This window comes from Lactuca virosa, chromosome 6, assembly GCF_052849685.1.
Source record: "Lactuca virosa cultivar CGN04683 chromosome 6, Lactuca_virosa_CGN04683_v6, whole genome shotgun sequence".
Classification (NCBI taxonomy): Eukaryota; Viridiplantae; Streptophyta; class Magnoliopsida; order Asterales; family Asteraceae; genus Lactuca; species Lactuca virosa.
Genome location: NC_136431.1, coordinates 255,755,411 through 255,778,143, shown reverse-complemented (window position 1 = coordinate 255,778,143; position 22,733 = coordinate 255,755,411). Strand labels below are relative to the sequence as shown.

The window sequence follows — 22,733 nt, the reverse complement described above, 5'->3', positions numbered from 1 at the left end:
CAAGTCTCTGAAACCACTGGGTTTCGGGGTCCAGATCCGATCCATGAGATAATAAGCTCCGCCACCCTTAACCTCCAAGTTCTTATCCATCCCCCTCAGGGATTCACCCGCCACATTTTCAGGTTTCAAAGCGTCGAGCTGAGCCTCATTAATTTGTGTGGACAGGTGTGAATGGATAGTCATAGTCAAAGATTTGACTCAACGACCAGAATATTCTTTCCGACTTAGGGTGTCAGCTACTACGTTGGCTTTACCCGGATGATAACGAATTTCACATTCATAGTCACTGAGTAGCTCGACCCACCGTCGTTGTCTCATGTTGAGCTCCTTCTGGTCGAATATATGTTGTAGGCTTTTGTGGTCTGTAAAGATAATGCTTTTCGTACCGTACAGGTAGTGTCTCCAGATCTTCAGAGCAAACACAACTGCTCCTAGCTCAAGATCGTGTGTGGTGTAGTTGACCTCGTATGTCTTTAGCTGTCTCGTTGCATCAGAACACAGCCGAGTCCTTGATTTGACGCATCGCAATAGACAACAAAGTCTTCTATGCCTTCGGGGAGGGATAGTATTGGTGCGGTGCATAAGGCTTGCTTGAGCGTTTGGAACGCTCTCTCCTACTTCTCTTCCCAGTCAAAGGCCACGCCCTTCTGGGTCAGTGTTGTCAGAGGTTTCGCGATGCGGGAGAAGTTCTGAATGAACCTGCGATAGTAGCCAGCGAGGCCTAGAAATTGACGAATTTCTGTAGGCGTCTTTGGTGCTGACCAGCACTCAATGGCTTTGATTTTGGAAGGGTCCACGTGTATTCCCTTTTTGCTAACCACGTGCCCTAAGAATTCGACTCTTCGGATCCAAAATTCGCATTTCGAGAACTTCGCATAAAGCTTCTCCGAACGCAGTGTTTCTAAGACCTGTCGAAGATGTTGACTATGCTCCTCCTTACTACGAGAGTAGATAAGTATGTCATCGATGAAGACGACGACGAACTGATCCAAGTAAGGACGACACACCCTATTCATTAAATCCATGAATACAGCGGGCGCGTTTGTTAATCCGAACGGCATCACTACGAATTCGTAGTGCCCATAACGAGTTCGGAAGGTTGTCTTCGGAACATCCTCCCCTAGCACTCGTAGTTGGTGATATCCGGACCTTAAGTCGATTTTTGAAAAGAAGTTCGCCCCTTGAAGTTGGTCAAATAAATCGTCAATACGAGGCAAAGGATAACGATTTTTGACGGTCAATTTGTTGAGCTCCCTGTAGTCGATGCACATACGAAACGATCCGTCTTTCTTCTTGACGAACAAGACTGGAGCTCCCCAGGGTGAGAAGCTTGGTCTTATAAAGCCCTTGCTGAGCAGTTCGTTAAGTTGACAGGACAGTTCTTGCATCTCTGCAGGTGCTAGACGATAGGGCGATTTGGCTACGGGGGTAGCCCCTGGAACTAAGTCGATTCTAAACTCGACTTGACGTTGCGGAGGTAATCCTGGGAGTTCTTCCGGAAAGATGTCGGGAAATTCGCGTACTACAGGAATATTCTGAACGTCTTTCGTTTCTTGGCTCACATCGACCACATGAGCAAGGAATGCGCGACATTCCTTTCGCAAGAATTTCTGAGCTTGAATGCTCGAGATGATACGAAGGTTCGTGTCGGGTTTGTTGCCAGAAACTACTAGAGCTTCGCTAAACGACAGATTAAGGCGTACAGCCTTTTCGTAACACATGATGTCGGCACGATGAAGACTCAACCAATCCATGCCGATAATGATGTCGAAACTTTTAATTGATACCGGCATGAGGTCGATCGAAAATGAATGGCTATCTAGTGTTAGGGTACACCCTATGTATATACTGCTAGTGCTCTCCGTCTTTCCATTAGTCATTTCTACAGTGAACGTTTCTTTAAGTGCTCGTGATTTTTGCTTAAGTAAATGAGCAAATTTTTGGTTCATGAAGCTCCTCTCCGCTCCACTATCAAACAGAATGCATGCATAAGAGTTATCGAGGAGAAACGTACCCGTGACCACTGTGGGGTCGGCAACCGCTTCCTCATGGCCTATGGACAGAACTCTTCCCACTCCACCGGCATTCCCTGCCTTTGGGCAGTTCCTTTTGTAGTGGCCCACCTCGCCACAACCGTAGCAAGCTTGGCCCACTCCTGCGTCGGGGACTTGGTTGAGTGGCCTAGCCGGAGCTATGCAGAAACGGGCGGTGTGCCCCTTCCTGTTGCAGTTCGAACACTGCATTTCCCGGCAGGCTCCAATGTGGTGGAAGTTGAACTGGTTGCACCTAGGCAAACTTCCAGCGTACTGCGTTACCGGAGCAGCAGCAGTGGCAGGTGCTATCGCAGCATGAACTGCCACGATCTGCTGCTTTTTGGCAGCCTTCTTCTTCTTTTTGTCATCCCAGAACTCCCGCTTGGAATCAGCGATTTTGGAAGGTTCTAAGATGGTCAGGGTTGTTGTTGCGGCCGGGGTACGAGCCCCCGGTCTATAAGCCGCTGTGCCAATCGCTTGGCACTATCGAATGTAGTGGGGTTTGAAGCCAAAACATTTCCCTGGAATGGAGGCACCAGCCCCCATATGAATCTCTCTATCTTCTTCCCCTCTGTATGAACCATGTTGGGACAGAGGGCCACCAGTTCGCAGAACCTGGCGGTGTAGGAGACTGTGTCAGAGCCCTTCATGGTCAGGCTCCACAATTCTTCCTCCAGTTTTTAGATTTCGCCCCTGGGGCAGTACTCCTCAATCATGAGGTCTTTCAAAGTTTCCCAGCCTATAGCATTAGCCACCACAAGAGATAGTGACTTGACATGGCTATTCCACCATGTCAGGGCTTTGTCTTCAAAGGTGAAAGCGGCGAACTTGACCTTGCTCCCTTCTGGACAAGAGCAGATTTTGAAAACCGATTCGGTCTTCTCGAACCATTGCGAGAGGGCAATGACTCCGCCAGTCCCTCTAAAGGACTTGGGCTTGCAGTTAGTGAAGTCCTTATAGGAGCACTCTCTCAAGCGCACAGGAGCTTCACCATGAGTAGATTGAACAGGGGTTCCTCCCCCAGTGGAACCAGAAGAATGATATTGTGCCATGGCTGTAGCCACAGCCGCAACTACAATAGAATTTAGAGTTGTCGTATCTATTTGAGGAGCAGGGGGTGTTGCAGTTATCGGAGGATCGCGTCTCATTGATCGACGTGGAGGAATCTTTCAACTATAAGTTTACAAAGATGAAGATATTGATAAGAATTTAATAGGAACATTGATGAGAATGACTCATGGACTAACTCTCCATAGTCCAACAGCACAATTGAATAGCACGATTGAATGTAGATCTAGAACTAACAGATGATAGCAGTTGGATAATAATTTCCGTGAGATTAGATATCTATCAATAATACTGGAATTACAGATGTAATGAGTTCGGGAAAAATGGCCTAGAAGCAGGCCTTACATCAACCAAGATGGAAAAATTTTGACAGAACTACGACCTAATCAAGACCTAACATGTCTAAGATTTACAAGGATAGGAAATTAGACTAGAGTTTTTTTTTCTTACAGAAACTAGGTTATATCCAAAAGAGAAGTCGATGGGATTCTATCGGCGACGAGAACTACTAGAGTGAGTTCTTGACTCCGACAGAAGACGTTCTATGTCCCTCATACGCCTTTCAGATCTTTCTTGCTGAGCTCGAAGTTCTCTGACTTCAGCTTTGGTTTCAGCAAGTTCCCTCTGCAGAGCTGCGTTGCGGACCTGAGTCCTTTCATGAGCAGACTCTACCTGGCGAATGCGGACCGTGTTAACGCCAGAGTTGGCGTCAATCTCTATGACTCGGTCGATAGTCTCTCGACCTTGTTCGGTGTTCCGAGAAATCCTACGAACCATGATGGGTAGGACCCTGTCAGCTGAACCTCCCTCAGCGAGGTTGTAGAAGCTTCTATCTCCATTGTAGGGCGTGGGTTGGCCCTGTTCCTAACTCAATCTATTCAAGTTTGTGGCCCACAAAGGTGTGAGTCCTTGAAATGCTGGACGAGGATTCAGGTTTGGGTCTTGAGCAGCTGGGGGTAGGTTGTTGACTTCTGGCTCCGAGTCAGAATCATCAGAAAAGCCTTCAGCTTCGTGATCATCCAATGGGATTGGGTGATCATCTTCTGGCTCTTCTCCAAGCAATCCTGCGTTGCCGTGGTTGGGATAGTACGGGTCTCCGGGAAGATGGAATCCAGCCATTCTATCTACGCGAGAAAAGGGATGAAGAAATAATTAATAGACGAACTATCTAGATAATTATAAGATGATCTTTATCAGTTACTTCAACATTTGCGTAGTGCATACCAGTTATATGTAACCAAGACAGGATAGACCTTCGAATAAGTGACCCTAACTCTAAGCCCAAAACCAAACAAGGAACAGGAAGTAAAGCAAAGATCACAGATTCTAAGTCTATGACATCCTAGTTACATATAACCTTATTGTATCCACCCCGCAACTATTGACATACTAATAAAGACCTTTTTAGTTCTCAGATAAGTAATTATAGTAACACAAAATACTCCTATAGTATTTTAAGTTTATGTTCTGTTCTACTGTTCTCTTTGTAGTAGTGTTGGTAAGTTTTTAGACTTGTTGCAACCTCACAACCACACTTAGGCGCATGCTAATCACTCCTCGGATAATATAGTTGATCAGGCTATATCTTCCCAGGGTTGACCATATGTCTCTAAGTCTACTTGTGCTGCCCAACAATCGAAATACTTTTGTTCTGTCCTAGTGACACTGATTTTAGTATGAATGCAGGCATGTATACTTAGTTAAATATTTTATTATTTAAAAGTATAAACTGTTTATCAGAGTATTTTAATCCCATTGTGTTTATAGTTCGTATATCTTTTATGGGTTGATACACTCGATTCACTATAAACAATGATCTGATACCAATCTGTCACACCCCAAAACCGGAACGGCGGAAACGTTCGGGGGTGGAGGACGTCATGTACAGTATCACAACAATGCAAAGTAGTAAACAAGCAACAACATCATCCATTTCATTAATAATATAATTTAATGCAAGTGTGTTCTGTCACGTTTAATAGATACCAAAAATATGAATCAAAATAAAAGATGAGTCTTGAACGAGCTCTATCTTCTCAAAACCTGGCACCGGTACCTGTCTACTGGTGACCTGAGAATACAAGTTATTTTGAAAGAGTTTATCAGCTTTAAAGCTGGTGGGATCATAAGTATTTTAGTGTCTATATTTGTATGAAAGTGTTTGTAAGTATGTGATGTATAAGTTTGTAAAAGTTTGTAATTGTTTGAACTCTCCTAGAAAACCCTATGTTTTCTACTTAAAGTAGCCTTCTACCAAGGCATCTAGTATCTGTGTGTGTATCTCTTGTAAGAGTATGTATTTTCCCAAATCTGACTATCATTAACCAAAAATATAGTTTTTACATTACTATTTATTGTGTGAATATCACAAATTGAATGCAATGGGAAAATGAAATAGTACTGTAGTGTTGTATTAAGTAACTACTGCTGTACTAAATACCTTAAATCAATTGTTATTTAAAGTACCATGTGATCGGCCTGTATCCTGCTACCGACTATAAACACGACGATGTAAGACGTCGGAAGAAATGACGTTTGGCACCCGTAGACTTGGAAGTCCCACTGTAGCGAGCAGCAAGGTGTAGGATAGTCAATCTAGTATAGATCTATACACAAACTCAAACGCTCCCCACTTAAGGAGATTCTGGATACAAAACGGGCCATGACAGGTGATTCCACGCCCCGTTACGTGGCTCACATAATTGTAGTAATTTTCTTGTATATGTATTTGCTAGCTGTATTATGTGTTCTCTCCCTGTCTAGCATCTATGTATGTTCTCTCTGTATGGTATTGTTTGTTTCTCATCATAGTAGTCTCTATCAATATGTTATGACTCATGTATGAACTGACTCTTTGTTTGTTTCACTATTCTAGTAATAGTATTAGTACCTCCCTAAACTATACCTATTATAGCTTACTAGTAATGTTGTTTGAATGTATGAACATGTGTGAATACCTTTGCTACCCAAAGGTATTGAACTGAATGAAAGATGGAACCTTTATACCTATATACATATACATAATATATAACTAGGATTCAAACGACCTTCGGACAAATAACCTGAATACCCTAAGTCCACAACCAAACAAGGAACATGAAGTAAGGTGAGCTATCAGTCCTAAGTCCTTTCAATCCTACTTATATAACTATATCTATATAGATACACTTTTAACAGAATATAAGTTTTAAAAGAGTTTAAGTAAAAGCATTTGGTATGTAAAAGCGTTTGTAAAACAGTTTGAAGTAAAATAGTTTGGTAACACAGTTTGAAAAGTAACAAATCCAATTGTTTGGTTAGTTATTAATCACATGTGATTGATATAATAACTATAATTAAGGGGTATGAACTCATCTGTAGTGAGTGGTTTGGATGAACGGATGGTATAGGATGCTAAGTGTCAAGTGAAGACTTGAACACACATGCGGATCCTATTTAACATATAATGATACATATATGAATATAATTAGTGCTTATAATAACTAATTATTGAATTGAAACCACCTTAGGGACTAGTAAACACTTATTTTGAAGTGTTACAACTATATATGATTGTATATAAGGGGTATATGGCTATACAAGGCAGTGAATGGTCAAAATGCACACTATTTGTGTGTGTGCGGCCAGGGTATACGGCCAGGGTGTGTGTACGGCCGCACACTCCCTATGAAATGTGCCAAAACGTGTTTTAAGGCTTTAGGACTCATCTAGGAAAGTTTCTTACTTCATGCTTTAGCCTTATATGGAGTTCATTGCCATTTTTGGACCTAAAAAGGGTGTGTGCGGCCACCATGATGTGTGCGGCCACACACCCTTTATGAAGATGATAAAATCGTGTTTTTCTAGTATATCATCAAGTGTTCTTAGCATATAACAGGTTATGATAAGTGTATACACGTTATAGAGGCTTGAAAGGGTGATTAAGGTCCAAAACTAGTGTGTGTTCTTGGTGTTCTAACACCAAATAGGTGTTTTCATGGATCAAAGCAAAGGGTTTTGCTAGTTAAGGTCATGTATCAACAATCAAAAGAAAGAATTTCTACCTTTTATGAAGATCAAGATGAAGTTTTGGATGATACTTGAGAGGATTTCGAGTTCTAGTCTTGAAGAAGTGAAAAAGTGTTCAAAAATGACAAGTGTTGAATATATATGGGAGAGTGTGCGGTTGGGATAGGTGTGTGGTCTCACACTCTTGTGTGTGGCCGCACACTCCATATGTTGGAATGTTTGGCTCATTTTCAAGGTGTTACACTCACAAAACTCATCCCACGACTCATACCTTGATTATACTAGGTTTTAAACATTCTAATTGACTCTAAATAGTGCTAGAAAATAGCAAAAACGAGTCTAACCTTCATTGATTTGAATAAGTGTATAAGATAAAAATTTCAGATTGTCACAGTAAAGTAGGTTGCGTGAAAGTGTTGAAGTGGAATTGGAAAGTAGAATGGCATCCTCGTAATGTGATGAGAAACTCTCCCACGACAAAGGAAAGTGTCAACCATGTCGTGGCAGCCGGGACAATTCGTCAGCATTTCATGATAATAAAATTCCAAGGTGTGGGAACAGCTCATCCAGACCATGAAATTGAATATAAAGTTATAAATGCCACTCTCGAACACCTAGACTTCTGAAAGTACGAGATCAGACTTGTAAAATGGACTCGAGAGGCACCACCCCGTGGTGGATATCAACACCTCTTGGTGAATCAAACAGATTAATTTTGAGGTGTTCTGACTGCGACAACACGGTGTGGTGGGAATTACCACGTCGTGTTGGTCTTGAAATTACAAAATTTTGTGCCCGAATGTACTGATTCTAGAAATATAAGTGGCACCAAGTAACATATGAAGCTGTTGGACGTGACTCCTCACTCAATGACTCAAATAAACACCCGAAAAATTGCTCAAATCTCGCCTCTCTCGTCGTCTCCTAAACGTGCTCTATAAAGAACCTTCTTTTGCCACTAATACCCTTACTTGAACTCTAAAATAATACCCTGAAACTAAAACAAGGAAAAGTAATAAAAGAAGGAAACATTCGTCAAACAACGAAAACCAAAAGGAAATAAGTGTTCAAAAAAAACCACACCAAAAAAAACAATCATAAAAAGAAAAATGATAAAGAAACAAGTCTTCAAGCCACTAAATCAAAAGGATAAAACTCTCAATCTTCGTCTTCTCCATCATCACCTCCTCCACCACTACCGCCCGTTCCACCTTGTTGCTCTCTCCACAATTCCTCCCAACTTGGTATGTAAGGATATGATTCGGGGAAATGAGTGGGTCGTGTGATATGCATTTGCACCATAACATGATCTAAAGTCATATTGGTGTAATTAGAACCCCTTGCCAAGTTATCTTCAAACCTTCTCCTAGCAATGCCATAGGGATCCATGGGAAACTTATCATTGGTTGGGATAACTGGTGGCTCCTCTCCTTCAGGTTCATTTCCCCTTTGTCGTACTCGGCCTCGTGGAGTGTCATCAGGAATACCAAAATTACCAAATCCATGATCAACAACAATATCCGCCCTCTTATAAAGAAGTGTAGAAAAGGGGTTTTGTGGCTCCACAGTCAACATCATGGCTTCGCGTTTGTCAAGTCTGCCATATCAAACCCGCAAGCCAGGTAATCAACATACCACCATATAACGGAGACCCTCGCCTATCTTTTCCCACTCGGACCTCAAGAAAATCCACCAACAGAAATGGCAGGTCCACATGAGTATTTTCGGAAGTAAGATCCCATAAGAAAAATACGTCTATAGTTGGGCACTTATCCCCTTCTTGTCATTGATTAATAGTGTTGGTGATTAGGCGGTGCAGCAATCTATGGACAGGAGAGCGGATGTCACTCTCTTGCGCAGTTCCCTTATCATAAACTCCATTTGCAATTGCATTCCAATGCGTTTCTGCTTTAAACCCATCTGTATTTCTCACACAACCTGCAATATATTTTTGATAAGGTTCGAAATGAACTTCGGACGGAAGGTAAATCTCCGTCCTTAGTGCAAAATCCGCAAGGCTAAGAGTGCGCCTCTCGCCGCCGAGGCAAAAAGTGAGGTTGTTGTCAGCATAAATGCCATCCTTCCGTGCAAAAGAAATTGTGGCTAGAAACTTGATGACTAGTTCCTTGTACACGATCTCTTGAATGTGGAATATCCGTCTCCACCCCAGACAAAGAAATTTCCCATGAATTCCATCACACGTTTTATCAAGATAAGGTTCAATTGCTTCCAACAATCCGGTTTCGCTAATCCACTGCCAATCGACCACTGTAGGCACATGAACTTTTCGTTGCTTTAGCCAATCAACCTTTGCATTCCATCTTGTGTAAATCTCGGGCCAAACATTTTGTGGAAAATTGTACCACGGAAAGTCGGAGCGACTCCCGGGTTGGTTTCTTCTTGGTCGGCTGGCCATGTCTACAAAATAACCACAAAGAACACACAAAGAACCATGTGCAATATTACAACCAAAATATAACAGAACAGGCCTTAAAATACCCCACCACGACAAGTCGTCGTGGTCGACGTACTGTCCGGATTTATTGGTAAATCGGTCCTTAATCCATACCATTTCAACTCAATACAACTTCAGGGTTTGTTCTACGCATAATACAGAGTAGAATGGTAACAAAATCGAGGGGGAAAAAACCAAAATCGGGTCCGATTTTCGCAAAAATCGGAACCCTAAGCTCCTAACATTGGCCCTAAATGTGTTCTAATCAGCAAATATATACCCTATACTAACATAAATAGTGATTTAGAGCAAGGAAATCACAAGCAAATCATACCTTTTAGTCTAAAATTGCTAGAAATCGGAGGAAGAAAACGTGAGTTCTTCGTGGGGGTAGGCTCGCGACGAGAGAGAGAGGCGGTGTAAAAATGTGAAAGTGTTTTGACTTAAGTTTAAAAACCCTAAATTTAATGCAGTTATTTCGTCGCCACGAGGTGTTAAAATCATCACCTCGTGTTGTTTTATTTATGCCCGGTATTTTGTTAACTGCCAAAACACCACCTCGTGGTGGGTAAAAAAAAATTTGTTTGTGTCAAAAATTTATTAAAAGTATCCACCCACACTTGTTTTATGCCATACCCCACGTCGAATTCCATAGAAAATCAGAAGAATGAGAGAATAAAACATAAATAAAACATAAACAAACAAAAGAAAAATAAAGGAAAATAAAAGAAAAGGAAAGAAAAATGCTAACTCAAAATCACAGGTTGCCTCCTGCAAGCGCTTCTTTTTGGGGAGTCTTAAGTCGGACTCCTTCCCGCTTTACGTGGTTTCAGCTCGCGTGAATTTGACGATTTCCCCCTCTTTTTCTTCAATTGGTAAACCTTCTTCATAATGCTTCACTCTATGCCCATTAACTTTGAAATGGGTTCCATCTCTTGATAAAAGCTCAATAGATCCATGTGGAGAAACTTGTTTAACTACGAAAGGCCCGTCCCACCTGGTTTGTAATTTGCCCAGAAAAAGTTTTACCCTTGAATTGAAAAGTAACACCTTTTGTCCTTCATGAAAGTCCTTATGACCTTTTAGTCTCATGTCATGCCATTTCTTAGTCTTGTCTTTATATATTAAGGAGCTAGTGTATGCTTCATTCCTTAGTTCCTCAAGGGCATTCAATTGCATCAATCGGTTGGCACGAAGTTTAGTGAGTTCAAAATTACATAACTTCAAGGCCCAAAATGCTTTATGGTCGATTTTAACATGTAAGTGGCAGTTCTTTACATAAACAACCCTATATGGTGTGGTCCCAATAGGTGTTTTAAAAGTTGTTCGAAATGCCCAAAGTGTGTCATCAAGCTTGTCTGACCACTCTTTTTTATTGCTTCCAACTGACCGCTCCAATATTCGTTTTAATGCCCGGTTTGTAACTTCGGTTTGCCCACTTGTTTGTGGATGATATGATGTTGAAAATCTATGGTGTACACCATATTTTTGCAACACCTTAGCCAATTGCTCATTTGCAAAGTGAGTGCCCCGATCACTAATAAGAGCTTTCGGAACACCAAATCTCAAAAACAACTTCTTAAGGAAGCGCACCACCACACGCGCATCATTAGAAGGTACCGCTTGTGCTTTCGCCCATTTGGATACATAATCTACCGCCACCAATATATATTTATTTCCTTTGGACATTGGTAAAGGTCTCATAAAGTCAATCCCTCATATATAAAATATCTCACAAACTTGAATGCTATTTTAGGGCATCTCGTTTCGGGATGAAATATTTCCCGACCTTTGGCATGAATCGCATTCCTTGATATATTGAGTGGCATCTTTAAAAATTGTAGGCCAATAAAAACCCATATCAAAAATCTTTTTAGCCGTATATTGTGCTCCATGATGTCCTCCGGTGGGCCCGCTATGACAATGTTTCAAGATTTCTCGACTCTCCTTCCCGAATACACATCTTCTTATCATACCGGCTGCGCAGCTTCGAAAGACGTATGGCTCATCCCAAAAGTAATACTTAATTTCAGAAAAGAATTTCTTCTTTTGTTGTCTCGTCAATCTTTTGGAATATAGTCACTTGCTAAGTAGTTGGCTAAATCTGCATACCAAGTTATTTCTCCTGCTATAACCATAAGATACTCTTCGGGAAAATCATCTCCAATCTTGTTTTCTTCTAATTCTTCCAAGTGCGGGTTCTCTAGTCGCGATAAGTGATCAGCTGCTACGTTTTCTGTTCCCTTTTTGTCTCCAATCTCAATGTCAAATTCTTGTAAAAGTAATACCCAACATATTAGTCTTGGTTTAGCATCTTGTTTAGCAAAGAGATACTTAAGGGCAGAATGGTCGGTAAATACAATTGTCTTTGATAAGACTAGATATGGGCGGAATTTATCAAAAGCATAAACCACCGCGAGCAGCTCCTTCTCAGTAGTGGTGTAGTTTTCTTGAGTTGGGTTCAAGGTTTTGCTAGCATAGTAGATAGGTTGAAAATGTTTGTCAATTCTTTGGCCCAAAACAGCTCCCGCCGCATAGTCACTAGCATCACACATGAGCTCAAAAAGGCTCCAATTTGGTGCTATCATAATAGGGGTAGTGGTCAACTTTTCCTTTAACAATTGAAAAGCTTCATGACATTATTTAGAAAAGTCGAATGGGGCATCCTTTAAAAGAAGTTGAGTCAAAGGCCTCATGATCTTCGAAAAGTCTTTAATGAAACGACGATAAAATTCCGCATGTCCAAGAAAGCTCCTTGCCCCTTTTACATTTGTTGGGGGTGGTAGTTTAGTTATCGTGTCAACTCATGCTCTATCTACCTCTATCCCCAACCTTGAGACTTTGTGTCCTAACACAATCCCTTCCTTTACCATGAAGTGGCACTTTTCCCAATTTAGGACTAGATTTGTCTTCTCTCATCTTGCTAACATTAGGTCTAAGTTGGTTAAACAATCTTCAAAAGAGGACCCAAAAACTGAGAAGTCATCCATGAAAACCTCCATAAATTTCTCGATCATGTCGTGGAAGATAGCCATCATGCACATTTGAAATGTAGCCGGTGCATTGCATAACCAAAAAGGCATGTGTCTATATGCAAATGTCCCACTTGGGCAAGTAAAAGTGGTCTTTTCTTGGCCTTGTGGTTCAATCGGAATTTGGAAGTACCCCGAGAAACCGTCAAGGAAACAATAGAAAAGATATCTGCATAGTCTTTCGAGCATTTGATCGATAAATGGTAGCGGAAAGTGATCCTTGCATGTAGCATCATTAAGCTTCCGATAGTCGATGCAAACGCACCATCCGATTACTGTTCTTGTTGGGATTAACTCGTTATCTTCATTGGTAACCACCGTCATTCCTCCTTTCTTCGGAACCACGTGTACTGGACTTACCCATGGGCTATCGGAGATTGAGTAAACGATACCAACATCTAAAAGTTTAACCACCTCCTTTTTAACCACTTCTTGCATATTTGGGTTAAGTCTTCTTTGGCGTTGAACTATGGTTTTAGCTCCTTCTTCTAGGTTGATCTTATGAGAACAATAGGTTGGACTAATCCCCTTGATATCGGTTATCTTCCATGCTATGGCACCTTGTCTTTTCTTTAGTACTCCCACGAGGCTTTCTTTTTCATGTTTAGCTAGATCGGATGCTATAATTACTGGTTTTTGTTGCCCATCCTCCAATAATGCATACTCCATGTGATCGGGTAAGGCTTTAAGCTCTAATTTTGGCTTTTCGTCAGTCACCACGCCGTGGGCTTCTTGCCACGTCGTGGTGTCGCAACTTTTATTGTCAAATTGCGAAAAAAAAATTTACCACTGCGTGTTGTTTTCACTACGTCGTGTTGCCTCTTCTGCCTCTTTTATTACTTCATTATATTCACTTTCTTCCAATAGCTTCTCTAATTCTTTCAGATCTAATTCGGCATCAAATCCCCTTCTTCAAGCACCATAAATCCCTCGGTTTCCTTTTCCTTCCATCCTCCTAGCTCCTTTTCAAATAATTCATCAAGCACATCGACAAAAAAGGTCGTATCATCACTTGCTCTTGAATGTTGAATTGCCCGATTAACCCCAAAAGTGACTGCTTCTTCTCCTACTCGGAGAGTGAGTTTAGACTCTCTAATATCCACTAAGTCTCGGGCGGTGCTCAAGAAGGGCCTTCCAAGGATGATTGGTACTTGTTCGTCTTCCTCCATATCTAGTACAATGAAATCCACAGGAAAGACAAACTTGTCCACTTTTACGAGCAAGTCTTCACATATACCCCTTGGGAAGGTCACGGTTTTGTTGGCTAAATGTATGGCCCTAAGGACCGGTCTTGGTTCGGGGAGATCAAGCTTCTTGAAAAACGAATAGGGCATCAAATTAACACTCGCTCCCAAATCGGCTAGAGCATGACTAGTTGCTAGATTCCCGAATTGGCACGATAAGGTTATGCTTCCCGGATCTCCCATCTTTTTCGGTAACATGTTTAGCATTGCAGCGGAACAAGTTTCATTTAATACCACCTTTGATAGTCCTTCCATTTTCTTCCGGTTTGTTATATGGTCCTTGAGGAACTTGGCATATTTTGGCATTTCCATTAAATCCTCAAGGAATGGAATATTTATTTCAAGAGACTTTATGTGTTCTAGAAACCTCTGATAGTATTCAGCATGCTTCTCTTGAATTGCTCTACTGGGGAATGGCAATGGTGGGCGGTAGGGCTTTACGGGTTCATCATTTTTCTTTTCAACTTCTGTCTATGTCGTGGCATTTGTACCAAGTTGTGGGGATTATTCAGAACCATGTCCTTGAGTTTCTTCTTGAACCTCCTTCTCCCCGTCCGAGTTGTTTCTGTCTATGGGTGTTAAATGAGTGATAATTTTTCTGCTTCTAGTGGTAATAGCTTGGATGTGAGCTCCTCTTGGGTTTTGTTCAGTGTTTCCTGGAAGTCCTCCCGTAGGCCTTTCATTGAATTGCTTAGCTAGTTGCCTGAGTTGTTGTTATATGTTGAGGATTGAAGCTTGTTGATTTCTAAACAGTGCTTGCTGGTTTTTCATCATCTCTTATTGTTCCTTCATCATTACTTGTTACTCTTTCATCATTATTTGTTATTCTTTAATTGTTGCTTCAGTTCCCTCGTTCCTTTTTTCAGATGCGGCTGCAAATCGGGTGAGCATTGTCTCAAAATCAGATTTCTTTTCAACCGGTGGCTCTTCTCTTTGGTAAAACCCTTTCCCTTTTTGTTCATACTTTTCTTCCTTGGCTTTTTATATTCATCATAGGGTAACCACTTTTTCTTGGGCTTTCTCCAATCTTCATCAAAACAATCACCACTTGAGTAACAAGCTTGAACCTTTCGGTTTCCATTCTCATCTAGGTCACAATCTCTAGTCAAATGCGGCCCGTTGCAGTTTTCACACCAACCCGAATAGCATGGATTGTTTGATCCATCTTAGTCATTCTTATATCCATGTTTTGCAACATTTCCAATACTGCCGACATATCTTCCGAGGAAGCATTCGCAGATCCCCTCGTTACATCATTCCTCGGATTATGGTATTCTCTAGAGTACTTAGAGAATTCTTCAATGAGTTCCTTAATTTCTGCCAGATTTGTCTTAGTTAAGGGGCCTTGAGAGTCGAGGAGTTGTCTAGTGGTGACGTTTACCCCATCATAAAAGATCGACACTTCTTGTTTCACATTGAGGTCATTTTGTGGGCAATTCCTAAGTATACCCTTGTAGTGCTCCCATGTTACAGACAGCGACTCCCCCATTTGTTGTTCAAAAATGGCAATGGCCTTTTTGAGCTTAGCCACCTTGGATGGTCGGCAAAACTGTTCCAAAAACAATTCACGCATCTTTTCCCATGTCGTTATTGCGCCTGGTGGAAGTGCCTTCAGCCAATCCTTCGCGGCTCCCTTGAAAGTGATAGGGAGCATCCTTAACAACACCATTTCTCTTGGTACATTTGGAATGTTAAAGTAGTCGGCGATGTCGTTGACTTCATATAGATGCTTATAAGAGTCTTCATGATCCTTTCCGGTGAAAGGAATCTCCTTTAATGCAGTAAGGATGTGCCCCTTAAGTTCAAATGTGGCAGTGGCGGGTATGGTGGGTTGCACAAGCCCCGGACCGGTGTCATCTCGAACTCTCTTTTTGTACACCTCCATCGAGAGGTCGGCAATGTTCGCCATTGTGTTGTCGGGTTCTTTGTTTAGCTCGCTTTTTGTTTCAGATTCGGTTTCGCTTCCATTCTTTTCTGTTTCGTACTCGGTGTCTTCCTTCGTTGGATTGCTCTTTGTGTCTTCGTCCTTCAGTGTTTTGCTGGATTCTCCCACTTTTCCCTTCTTTTTGCCAAAAACCAACTTGAGATTCTTAAAAGGTGACTTCTTTGGTGTAGTAGGCTCTCCTACGGTTTTGTCTTTGTTTTTGCGAAAAGCGGATTTCGGGTCTTCAAGTGGTGGAGTCAAAGATGACTTTGATCCACGGGTCATAAACAATCTGCAAATAAATAAAGGAAACGCATAAAAAGAACAAAAACGAAAAATAAAGTCCTACTGTTACGATGCCACGACGTGGTAAAATTTACCACGTCGTGGCGAGTCAAAAGCAAATAAAACCTAGAATAAAAAAAACTTACTAAACAATAACTAATCCTAATAAAATAGCAGAATAAAAGTAACTAAGATTGCACTGTTCCCCTGCAACAGCGCCAAAAACTTGATGCGTATTTAATGTGTATATATATTTGTCCAAGTTTTAAATTTATAAAACTAATGTTTCTTTCACTAGATTATTAAACACACTAGGTAGTGTACCTAATCGTGTAATAGTATAGCTATGGTAAGAACAAGTGTCGAACTCAAGGAACGGTGTTTTAATTGACTTTATTCTACTACTAACTAATTACTAATGAAATTAGAAAAGGTTTTGTTTTTCTAGTTTTGCAAGACCAGAAACTTAAATTACCAAACTAACTATTATCAATTAATTGAGCTAACACTAAACTAAGGCAAGAGAACAACGATGAATTAACCAATGAGATTAAGAGACTTTCGTTTCGCTTCGGATTTACTTGTTATTATGGTGAATTTATGGAAGTGAAATGGATTTTAGTTTCTTCAGTTACCAATTCCTAAGATGACCAAATTAGTATTCACTAAGTTAATCCTATAACAAACTAGCTTATTTATTCGGTGATCAAGCGGACAAACTTACAAGTTCACTAGTGTTCGGTTCGAGTTAATTAGACTTATAATAAATTGATCAATTTATTTATTTGATTCAATTCAATATATGATTTGTCGTCATATATTAGCTCCTACACTCTTTTGTCCACTTTTCTACTTAACCCTAGGTTTTGTTCAAAACTCTAGTCCTACAATTTTGCAATTCACAAGATCATAAGATTCAAATTCAACTAAGGAATATAGTCATATTAACTTAATCAAATTCGACAATAAGTAGAGAAAATAGTTATCAAAGGCATGTGAGGTTCTTTAATAAGCTAAATCAACAAATAACTAATAACTAAATCCAATCCATAAATTCAACCATAATTAAACAATCAATCCTAGGCTAAACGAAAGTCATGAGTTTTTAGTTCATGATTTCAGCAAACAAAGACACAAAATCGAAATTCAAATAGTCTGTCATGATAGATACTAATGAAAAATCAAAGTGTAAAGATTGGTTGCCTTAGTTCTCCTACTTCCAGTGATATGATCGAATTCCTTGCTTCCAAACCTTAGAACAGGTGTTTTTCCTCCAAGAGTGATGATTTCTTCCAGAGCCAAAAGTTCCCATTCGAAGAAGAATGAGATCTATATATAGTTTTCCGAACTCAAAGCACCACGACATGGTAAGGCTACCACGTCGTGGTCTTCGTGTTTATCCCGTGGTCTACATGTCTTCGAAGCAAATCTGGATTCTTCAAGTCACCAGGCCGTGGGACATCCACCACGACGTGTTGGGTATTTTTCATCATTTTAGAGATTTAATTTTGTAGTTCCATCTCCCAGGTCCAGATGTCTTTTATCCCTACAACATAATTCATAACAAATTAAGTATCTTTTGTTCTAATAAGGGCATAAAAGTAATAAAAATATTAAGTAATAATGTATAATTATGTGTATAAGTATGCACATATCAATTTCATATGGAGTCTTCATGTGATTTTTGTTGATTAGAACTCGGTTCTGAACATAACATGTCGTATTGATAGCCTCAACCCAGAAGAACACCGATAATTTAGAATCACACATCATTGTTCTAGCAGCGTCAATTAGGGTTCTATTCCTTCTCTCAACAACACCATTTTATTGAGGTGTGTGAGCAACACTGTATTGGCGTTGTATCCCTTTTTCAGCACATAAATGGTCCAAAATAGCATTCTTGAATTTTGTCCCATTGTCACACCAGATGTCTTTTACCTTTTCATTGTTCTGATTCTCAATCAGGATGATAAACCTCTTGATCAGCTCTGCAGTCTCACTTTTGGTTTTCAGAAAGAATACCCAGGTAAAACGTGAGCAATCATCTATTATAACCAGACAATACGAGCTTTTGTTGATGCTAAGAACATTGACTGGTCCAAAGAGATCCATATGAAGCAATTGAAGAAGTCTGTCGATTAAGTTGACCGGTTTTGGCTTGTGCGGTTTTCGATGATGCTTTCCCTATGCACAGGTCACACACTTCTCGAAGGTGACAAAATCTTTAATAGGCAACCCTCGAACAAGATCATTTTTGGCAAGACGATTTAGATTCTTTGCATTTGCGTGACCGAGGCGACGATGCCAGAGTATGGCATTCTATTCAGAAGTCTCTGAGAACAAGCAAGTAACATTCTATGGGATGTTGTTATTCATGTCTATGATATAGGCGTTGTTTTGACGTTCTAATCTCACCAAGATCCATTCTTCTGGTCTGATGATACTAGGCTTTAGAATTAAACACTCCTTCTGTAACGTCTGGTTCCTGCTAGAAGAAGGAAGCAAGGACTTGGAGTTGCAGAAGGAAGGCTGAAGATCCAGAGCCAGGGACTCATTTCTATCTTGATAGAGTTATAAATCTTATACCTTGGCTTCTATTCATTTAGATCTTCATTTGAGCTTGTATATTGTTACTTTTGGGCCATTTCCAAGGTCATTCCGAGATTTGAACTCTTGGAGATGTAAGGACTTCAGATCTGGGCACTCTTGAGCTTTAGGAGCTCAAAGTTGCCACCTTTATTCATCCATGGCCCTATTCCATGACTTAGACCTCCATTTTAGCTTGTGGTGGGTGTTTTAGCTTCATAAGACCATGCATGCATGTAAAGTTAGCAACTTTACGTGTAATGCTGGTCTAAGGAGTCCAGATCTATGAGTTGGAAGCATTGGAATTTATTAGAATTGATTGTATGGATTTGGCATATGAGGGATTCGACGAGTTGTTCTTGTGACTCGGCGAGTCGGGCCGTGGATCCCTAACCCTTTTATGGTTTGAGTGAAACCGTTGAGTGTAGGAGATGACTCAGTGAGTTGGGCAAGATTAGGACTCGAAAACTGAAGAACTCGACGATTCCAAGGAGGGACTCGACGAGTTAATACGTTTTGTGTCGATGTTACGACAGGAAGAACTCGACGAGTCTGGGAAGGGACTCGACAACTTGACTCGGTTAACCACGAGTCTGAGTAGTACATGAACTAGCCGAGTTAGGAGATAACTCGATGAGTTGGGGTTGACGGGGAGTTGACCTTAACTTTGACTTTGACCTGGTTGTTGACTTGGATCAAGGGTAAAATGGTCATTTTACCCTAAGAAGGATTATCGGATTTTTGACAAAGTATTATTGTGATATTGGTAGCCGGGGAGTCGTTGGAGCAGCTATCAGATATTCCTCACTGCGAGATTTTTTAGATAGCTTTGCGAGGTGAGTTTTCTCCAGTAGGAACGGGTCTAAGGCCACAATTCCGACCCGTTTAGATGTTAGTAGTTCTGGCTACGGTCTGATGTCGGGCATGGCCTGATGTAGGTTATATGCTTTTCGGATTACGATCCGATGTCGGGGCGGGCCCCAGGATTGTTTATGTATGCTTGATGTCTTTGTGATTCTTGCATGTTATGTGTTATGTGTTCTGGGCTTCGGTCTGATGTCGGGGCAAGCCCGATGTATGATAGCCTATATGTTATGTGTTATGTGTTCCGGATTCCGTTCCGATTCTGGGGCAAGCCCGATGAATGTTTATGTGCTTATGTATGTCCTTATTTTATATGATATGTTGTATGTCGGGGCAAGCCCCATGTCGGGCAAGACCGATGAAAGTTATATGCTTATGTTATTTGTTTATGATATGTTGTATGTCTGCCGGGGCAAGCCCGATGCCAGACGCGGTCTGATGCAGGGGTAAGCCCAATGTCGGGCGGGGCCCGATGCCGGATAAGCCGATGCCGGGTTCGTCCCGATGCAGCTGGGTGGTGTCCCAAAGTTATGTTATATGTTATGTGTATGGTATGTGGTAGTTTGGGGAGCTCACTAAGCTTCGTGCTTACGGTTTTCAGTTTTGGTTTCAGGTACTTCCACTAGCAAGGGGAAGGGCTCGGGATGATCACATGGCACACACCACAGTTTTAGCCTGGGATTGTTAAGACTCTGATATTTTTCTCATATGATTTTGATACAATATTTCACATGACATTTTGAGATACATGATTTATGATTTTCTTTATGAAGATGGATGACTTATGGTTTTATTATAAGTTTTTAAAATGTAATTTTTGGTCTGTATTTTTAGGATTTTCACCTTCTTTGTGAAATGAGTGGAAAAGTCTCTGTCGCAGATTTGAGAGACACTTAGCAAACTATGCTTCAATTCAGGAACGAAGTTGACGTTTTCAAAGTTCAACACACCATTTGTAACAGTCCCCATTTGAGTGATCTTTCCATTTTCTCCTCCCGCAAAGTAGACATAACCACCATTAATGTTTTGAATGTCGTGTAGTTGTGATATGTCTCCTGTCATGTGCCTGGAACAACCACTATCATCATACCAAGGTCTGATGATATTCCTCCATAGCTGTTCCTGCACATGTTGCGAGATTAATAAGTTTTGGGAACCCATTCCGTTTTGAAATTGGATTGACCATTACTATCAACTTGGGATACTCTTTCCCATACCATATCTTGTTTATCAAATAATGATTTCAAAGAATTTTTAAAACTTTTTGGACCAATTGATGATTTAGAATAAAAGAATTTTTATTTTAAGTTTTTAAAACGTAATTTTTAAAACTTTTTGGACCCATTCCATTTTGTAATTTGGTTTATGTACTTTCTTGTTGGACCGAATGGGACCCTTTTCAATTACCTTTGGGATGGGACTACCTTTTGATTTAAACTTGTATTGTGAGTGTGAGCTAGCAGATGACCCTTGAGATGACTTTGACCTCACCTGATTTGGTTTGGTTGAGCCATCTCTCAAGTTAGCTTTTGTTTTGTCCTTGAAGGCCTGATTCTTAGCCTTGTCATCATTCCAATTATTATCACGGGGAAGTGACCTCGAAGGATTTCTTTTGGAAGATCTCCCCCTTGGCACATACGTTCATCCAAATTCAGAGAATGGAGCATGTGAATGATGTGGACAGTTTCTAGCAATGTGACCTGGAGTCCCAAAATTAAAACAAGTCTGTCTTTTCAAGAAAGTGTTATTAGAGCTTGGTCCTGGTCCAAAAGAATTTTGTTTCAAAGAATTTCCACACGCACATTTACATTTATCAGATTCTTTCACAACTTTACGTGGTTTAAATTTTTAAAAAACAAGACTATTTAAGTTTTAATTAAAAGCAACATCATCACAATTTTCAAAAGAATCCAAAACAACAGTTTTAATATCTTTGTTCACACAACTATTTGAAACATAAAAAAATACGTTAGTCTTTGAAATGTTTTCAACAGAGCTAGCATTATTAAAGTCCTCCTTATCCTCATCTTCCACTAATACTTGATCTGCACATGAGTTAGAGACGTATGTATCGTTCACCTCAACACTTTTAGTGGGGCCAGATTATTCAGCCTTAACTGAATTTGATACAGGGGCTGGCATATTGAGCAAGTCTTTCTATTTTCTACGGTCTCACAGGTAGAAACATAGTTCTCATTAAGTGGAGGTGGAATATTATGATACCCTAAGCCATTTTTCTGATTATCTTACCATTTTAATTGCTTCGCTATCATAGATTCAACTATCTCACTTGACACATCAAATTTCTTAAAGTTAAATTACGCATCTTTAAATTTAGCTTTGAACGCATCATGTTCGACAGTTAATTTAGCAATTTACTCTTTAGCATAACGATGGTGAACACAGTTTGTGCTATATTCCTCCCTAAGCCTAATTAAATCTTTATTTTATCATCTAGTTTTTCTTTAAGAGGCTTGTTTACTTTCTTGATTTCATAGATTTCATTTTTAAGATCTAAAACTTCTCTAACTAGTAACTCATTTTGCTCACGATATTTATTAACTTTATCTACGCAAGATTTAGAGCATGAAACTTCACTAACCTCTTTGGTGGTAGGAGTGGTGGAGACCATGAAAGCAAACTACAACTCCATCATCTTTTCCTCAGCCAGATCAGCATCATCACCATCTTCAGTCAGGGCAAGATTAGATCTTCCATCTTCAGCAATATTGAGAGCTTACATTTGATCTTCCCACGAGAACTGATGTGCCACCATAGCTTTCTCATTATTCTGAGGCACTTCTCTGTTGTTTCCAGCTGGAACCAAAACCCTCTCAGCATTATTCTCCACTCTTTGCTTGGTGCACTCACGAGTAAAATGACCTACCTCGTGACAGTTGTAACACCTCAGCTTGCTTTTGTTGAAACCCACCTTCTTATCTACATTCACTCCCTAGTTGTTCTTTCCAGTTCGATGAGTGAACTTTTTCGCTCTGAACACCACCATAGCAATTTGCCATGATATATCAATCTCTTCAATATCCTCAGGATGAATTTGATCCAGTTCTCCAATCATAATTGGAGGAACAAATTAACCAACAACAAAGGCATTGTAGCAATTCATGAATCCATCCATCAGAGCCACATTTTCTTCGGCTCCTTTGGTAGCGACCGGAATCTGCGAGGTGGATTTCATGGTGGAACTGGTCGCGGAAGAGTTGGGAGAAACCATTG

General features: G+C 40.5%; 1 non-coding gene across 1 annotated transcript; it reads left to right on the top strand.

Moving 5' to 3' along the window:
* The first annotated feature begins 15,258 nt into the window (after window positions 1-15,258).
* On the top strand, window positions 15,259-15,365 carry LOC145123110 (small nucleolar RNA R71). The gene has a single exon (XR_013714988.1). It is a non-coding gene; the product is annotated as a small nucleolar RNA R71 (small nucleolar RNA).
* The last annotated feature ends 7,368 nt before the right edge of the window (window positions 15,366-22,733 follow it).